This window comes from Athene cunicularia, assembly GCF_003259725.1.
Source record: "Athene cunicularia isolate RWA chromosome 3 unlocalized genomic scaffold, athCun1 chr3_part1, whole genome shotgun sequence".
NCBI classification, from domain to species: Eukaryota; Metazoa; Chordata; class Aves; order Strigiformes; family Strigidae; genus Athene; species Athene cunicularia.
Genome location: NW_020799097.1, coordinates 101,460,718 through 101,467,757, shown reverse-complemented (window position 1 = coordinate 101,467,757; position 7,040 = coordinate 101,460,718).

The window sequence follows — 7,040 nt, the reverse complement described above, 5'->3', positions numbered from 1 at the left end:
ACCACCACTCTGAAAAGCGGGGGTCAGGTTTGAAACACAATGATGTTTTCGATCAGAATCTGGGAATTACTGATCCGATTATCATTCTACCTAATTAAATGCCTCTTGCAATCATTCTGAGAATATTTACTCCAGCGCTGTTCTTTTAATCATATTTCAGAAACTGAGTTAAATCTCCCTTGGTAAGTTAAACAGCTCACTGATCAGCTCACAAGAGGCCTGAGTACAAATAAATATGGTACAACGAACTCAACAGCACATTGTTATAAAATCTCTAAACTAGCTCCAGAACAAAACAAGCCATTGAAATGATGGAACCGATCCATCACAAATACCTATTAGCAAATGATGATTAAATAGAAAACAAGCTAGAAAATTCCATGGTGAACTTCATGCACTCTTAGAGATGACCGTGTGGATGTTACTGAGAAGCCAGCACAGAATAGCAGAGGAGCAGGAACTAGCAGAAGAGTGGGAAACCCCTAACTAGCAAGTAATTTGTGAAAGCTGAGGACCAGTCTGAACTGAAGGGGATCCCCCACTTGGTGGACAAGGGGTAAATGTTCTGTAAGGAGTAAATACTCATTATATGTTATATTCAGTAAGAGATTTTCATTTGACAGCAGCAAATGTTAATCAATTGTAACAATCAGTTGTAGGAGTTGAAGAGTTTTCAGTTACTTCAAATATTACAGTGGGACCACTGATAGATAGGAAGCACTAGCATTTAAACTACTGCATCATGATGAATCCCTCAGAGAAGGTTTCAGTGAAATAGCTTTAACTTCCAAGATTGGTGGCATCTTTTTCAGGAGGGGAAAAAGTGAGTAGAGATAGCCTTCCGGGTTCTTATAAGAAAAATCACCTGGTGTGTGAAGAGCTTTTAGGATGCAGTCTGATGGATACAGCTAAAAAAAGGAACTTAACCACTGTTGTAAACTTAAACATGAGAGAACACTTGTTCTGAAGCCTATTTCTAAAAATGGTCAGATTGTACTGGGTTTCTGTTGATAATGATTTACAAATTAATTCTTTCATATTTGGCATCCTTTAGTTGACTACTGCAGCAATTAACTCATTTTCATGAAAAAGAAAAAGACTCATGAAGAGTACAGAAATTTGTTTTTTCTTTTGTCGTATCAGCCCTATTTCACACAGTAGCTTCATAACTATTAGTTATTGGAAGCAAATGTAACATACAAAAATGCTAGTAAATGTAGGATAGAAGTCTTAAGATTCAAGAATAAGGACAAATACTCTGAATAAATCATAGCAACTTATAGAGGGTGTTAATAGCAACCGTCAGTGTGCCTAACACTTGTAATTATTATTCTCTACTGGCTAGAATTCTTGGGGTCTTTCTAAGAGGCTCTAAAAATTCCCTGATTTGGAGCACCCAATGATTTCAAGCACAGAAAACTATCTCAGCCTTGTGAAGTGGCTTTTCTCTGTCCTTGAAATGCCATTCAGTTCTTACCAAATGATAAAAATCAACGTTTATGTTTTCTCACCTGCATTCCTTACTGTAATTTTTGGTAAAGGGCCAGAACAGTAAATAGAATACAAAAACCAGTGAAGATTGAACTCGTATTACTGCAGCTTGTATCAGGGCATTTGATGGATCAAAACAGGAAGGGAAAGAAAGGGAAAGAACTTCTGATAAGAAAATCCCACCCTACTTGGACACTACAAGGAACAGAAACCAGTTAAGAGCTTTTCTGCCATATTCTTCCTTGCCAGACTCAGAATCTGTCAGGTGAAGCCCATTTCATATATATATATACACACACACATGCACACACATCAAAGAGCACCTGAGGAGCTAGAGCAACCCCATTCACGCAGAGAAAGAGAGAAATGGGCCAGGCGCTCTGCGCCTGACGTGCTTCTAGCTTCCCACCTTCCCTGTTGAGGTACTAGAGGCAGATGCTTTGCCAGGTTGGGGGTGAAAGAGAAGAAAGCCAGATCATTTCCCTTAGCCTCACCCAAACCCCACCCTGTACTAAGTGGTGCCTCTCGCCTCTGGAAAACAAAATTCTCCATCTCTGCCAACGCAGGCAGGTAACTGAGAAGGTGGCAGTTTAGGTGTTAGTACTGGAGTTGCAAGGTTAAGTCTGTGTTAATAAAGCCTAGCAAGCTACTGTTGTAAAATACAATCTTTGATTGCTTATGTACCCTTAGATTTCCTATCCTTCATACAATTGCATTTCTCCAGGGAACCCATCCCTTGTTTGGTGAACAGAATGAATGTAAAGGAGGGTGCCATTAAGAGGCATAGAGACCCTTACACCTTAGATTTCTTAACTGTCTAGTTTTATGCACTTAAACAAGGTTGAAGTGACCTGCACAATCTTTTTAACAGTTCATTAACAAAATCAGAAACCACAGCATATCACCAGTTATAAGCTACAACTTTGTTCCCAAAGGAAACAGCAGGTTTCACTAGTGAGTATTATAGCATTTCTTACATACTGATAGAAACTGCTGCTGAAGTGCTCGTGTTGAGACCAGTGCTAGTGTCAACTGGATGAATATATTAGTGGATAAAATACCTACAGCTGCTCTGTTGTCTGGTGATCACATTGTGTAGTATAGCCTACTAAACACCAGTGGGTAGGTTTCCTGGTACTGAGAAGGTGACTGAGGTTACCTGCCTTGTCTAAGGTGACACAGTGAATCACATGCAGGTGCTGGACAGGAACCCACAGGTGTGGCTCCTGGCAGTTTAAAACACCTCGAGGCAACACTGCTTCGTTCCCACCCTCCCGTCCCCTGTCTGCATGCTGCTTTATAGCAGCTTCAGTGCTGATCTGGACTGCCAGGTGAGGTGGTTAAGATGGTAAGGGGTATTATACTAGGCAAAAGACCATTCTGGTAACATTAACTTGTATACAGCTTGGGTCTCCCAAACTGCTGCACTGTGGGGTTAGATAAATGCCTGATCCAGCTCAACAGATGGAATGTGGATATATGGAGACAGTGGACAGGCCTGTGGAGACACCAGCTTAAATGGGTTAAAACATTATGTAACAAGACCCTAAATCCCCATGCTCTAATCCCTAACACCTATCTGTCATAAATGCTATTAAAAAACCTTTGCACAGTAAATGCAATCTTGTGTTTTATAACTTGTGTGTTTTACAAGGATAAAACTATCTTACAACTTCTGCTTTCATTTAAGTGTCTCTTACATATTAAGTACGATTACTCTGAATAATTTTCATCACAGGAAAATATTCTCAGACCTTTGCAAGCAGTGTAGCATTATTGTGATTTTTAATAACCTACAAACCTCTGTAGGAGTGTTAACCTCTGAATTTAAAGCTGCTGGACAGTTACGCAGATAGCCTCATTACCACAAACAATAGTACCAAGGGGAGGTTGTTAGTTAACACTTGTTAGTATATTGGAAGGGTGGAGGAAGAAAGCAAATGTATAAAAAAAAAGTTTGTTATTTAAGTGCACACTTACTGTCTTGACCTGAAGAACTGTGAAAAGTTTGCAGCTATAGCAATGGTTGCAATAGTGAAAAGGTATTTATGTCTTTCCTTCCTGTTCTAAAACCAGTATTTTTAAACGCTCTGAATACAGCTATTAGCATAACACTTAAGCAACTAATGTGCAGTGAAGAAAATGATAAATAATTACAGCAATTACATTATGATATGACACATCAAGTCGATATTGTCTACTGCTTCAAATTACCAGTTACTGCACTGTAAATAAGACTGGAACTCTTTTTTTCTTAATGGTAAATTCCCTCTCTTTATAGTTCTGCTGCCAGCTAGAAACAGCAATGCCAAGCAAATCTTTCACACTACAGATATTAACACCAAAAAATATGTTCATGATACTATCTAATACTGCTATATCTTATGGGCAAGGAGATACCAGGTTTCAGGGAGCATTTGGTAAAATGGGAACCTATTTCCTTTATGCCCCACTCCTTTCTGATTTTCGTGGGTCCATTGCATCTCCTTTGGCCCACATTTTTGTTAGGATTCTACTCTTAACCGTACACATGTACATTTACTCTGAGTATCATTCTGTTCAAGTGAGAGAGAAAAGTGGTTAAGACATAAGTGCCTTACATAAAAACTGAAAGCATACACCTTTCATAGCCATCTCTGCCTCTTTACCAACAACTTTTTATTTTCAAATGGGGCATGTAAAAAATGCCTGCTGGTAAGTCGTTACCTCCTTTTCTTGTTAGGGCTCTCTCATCTGTTTTTTCTTCGGTTTACATTCAGTGATTTCCTCCCTTTATCACCTTTAACTCTTTTATTAACTTTTTTTAAAGTACTTTTAAGTTTCTCTTTTCCTCAAAGGCCAACTCTCACAGTGGTATGTGGCCATCATCTGCATGATTGCCTTCAAAAGTCAGAGTTTTGCTTCTCTGTTGATGTCTCTATTCTAAACTCTTGATCATTTACAATGGCTGCCCTTGCTGTGCCTAATCTCCATTTAACATCTCATTGCTATAAACTATTTAAATTAAAGCCCTGAGTTCATACTTTGTTTCATTTTTGTTATGGCTTACATATATATTTATTATACACATATATATATATTTATATATATAAAGTTATATCTATCACTTTTAGATAGCTATTATCTGAGATTCTATACTTGCTTCTTATTGTGTTCACCTACGGTCAAATCTTTTATCAGTCGGTGAAATAATTAAGAACATCACCTACACCATTCATAACAAACTAATCAAATGACTTATTAGCCTCTACCTATCTTAATGCTGTCTCTAAAATCTTCCTGTGTTTCTCTGCTAAAAGGTTGAATAGATAAGACAAAAGTATGCCTCCTTATCTTACACACATTGTAACCACCTCAACATTACTTCTGCCATTTTTACAGGCAAGTTCAAGAGTGAGTTTTCAGTCACCCAACTAATTGCAGTGGGAACCCATCTCAGGCAGCCACAGTTTATGAACTACTAACTGAAATGATCCAATTGAATAAATAAATATGCAAGGATAAAACAACTGCATTCTACATCTTAATGACTTGGTTATCACTTGATCTCCTCACCTCTTCCAAGTCTAAATTCCAACAGTTTTATTGGTATTTCTTATGCCATTTTTGCATTAATCTTTACCAGGAAAATGTTTGTGTGTGTTTTAAATCTTTCCAGGGTATCTAGTGTATCATGCAAATGAGAGTCAGCATAGAAAATAATCAATATTTATATACACCTCTCAGCATTCACAAATTGCTCTAACTCAGAGCCAGTTTCCTGTTCATTTTGACCAAAAGGGAGAATGAGAATCAGGGCTCTTTTAGAAACAGCTTACAGACTTCGAAAAGCTAAGGTACACCTATCTGAGGTTTTTACAGTGCACTTCACTGTTAATTTCAGACAGTCTTCAAATTCGGAATTTCACAGTACTCTCATATCCAGGTATGGACTTACACCCATTTCAGAGAGATATGCAAAGATAATGGCTCAGTTGAAGTTACACAAGTTTGTGACAGTTCCCAAACCACATTTTAAATTAGAACATTAGTTCTTTGCTTTCTCGAGAAACCATTTATCTCTAAGTGGCAACAAAATATTTTCAGCTGTGTGCCCACAGTCAGACACTTAAATGCATGCTGAGACACATAAAGGTTATGATTATCAGAAATGAGCCGCCACTAAAATACCTACAAACCAGTGGTGTATGCTGACTTCTAGGCATGCTGCTAATTTAATACTTTTGTTAAACGCTAGTGATTTTTTTTTTCCCCCCTCAGGAGACCACTATTTTCAGAAATCTGAAGACCTAATGACCATGCTAAATGATACATTTAAAAGTACCCAAATTGATAATCCATGAAAACTGGAAAAAATGTTTTTCACTCTGCCATTACACTATTCTAGCTTGGACAGCAGTAACAGTTGCATCCAAAGGTATATTCCTCATCCAAATCCCATTTGGAGTACTTACAGCTGTGGTCATTACTTCACTCACAAATGCTAAACATTTTTTTAAATTTTACAACTCTTGCTGAAGAGCTGAAAAAAGGCACAGGTATTAAGTAAGTCCTCAGGCAGAATACAACTCTAAGCAAACTAGAATATTCAACACAGCATAGTTTATTTGCACAGATAATCAACCAAGACTTTTTCTAGTCTACAAAACTGGGTGCTGTCTTACTTGTGATAAGCCGTTGAGTACTGTAACATGTTAGTTCATGCTTGGTGGCAACAGGTTTGTTTTCCAAGATTGTGTAATCCAAATTCCTTTTTTAAGAGATGATTTTGAGAAGCACTATTTAATGGAATAATTAATGAGAGCACAGGATACTAGAGAAGTAAACCTTTTTTTCTTGTGGTAGGCTTCAAACATTAAAAGTATCAATTTATGAAGAATGAGCATGATTTCAGGAATGGGAATTTCTGCTAGTGTGCTACGTTTCTGCTTATGTTACAATCAGGTCAGTGTACCCAGCTGTAGCACATGACAGAGATTTTAGGAACACAGTTAGGGTCACATTTACAATACAAATTGGGAATGTGTTGCAACTGCATTCTTTGATTTGATTGTAATGTAGATGACTGTAAGGCTAATTAAACATCATCTACTGTTCACAGGAGAAACCACCAGCTGTTGCTTAAGCACAGTTTAAAGACAGTTTTATATGAAACAGGTTATGACATGGTTTCACCAACCAACAAGGACTGAGATTTTTCCATGTTATAACAAGACTCTGGAATTACTTTAACCTCAGTTTAAACACATTCAAAATACATTTAATACAGGTCTTGCTAGCAAGGTGCTCAGACACTTCAAAATTCATTGCACCTAGCTTCAGCTAATACTGACACAATAATGTCTCCTGTATTTTGACCCAGATAAAATCAGTTTTCCTCTGCTGATAGTTAACCATTTGGTCAAGTGGAATGGTGTTGGTCTTTATTTTCACAAGGTTTTTGACACAACATTCAGGCCTGTCAAATCCACAATTTGGAAAAAAAAAAAAAGTTTCTCTCCTATACAGTGCTTTCATCTGCAAATCAAAAAGCACCTACTTAAGATCAC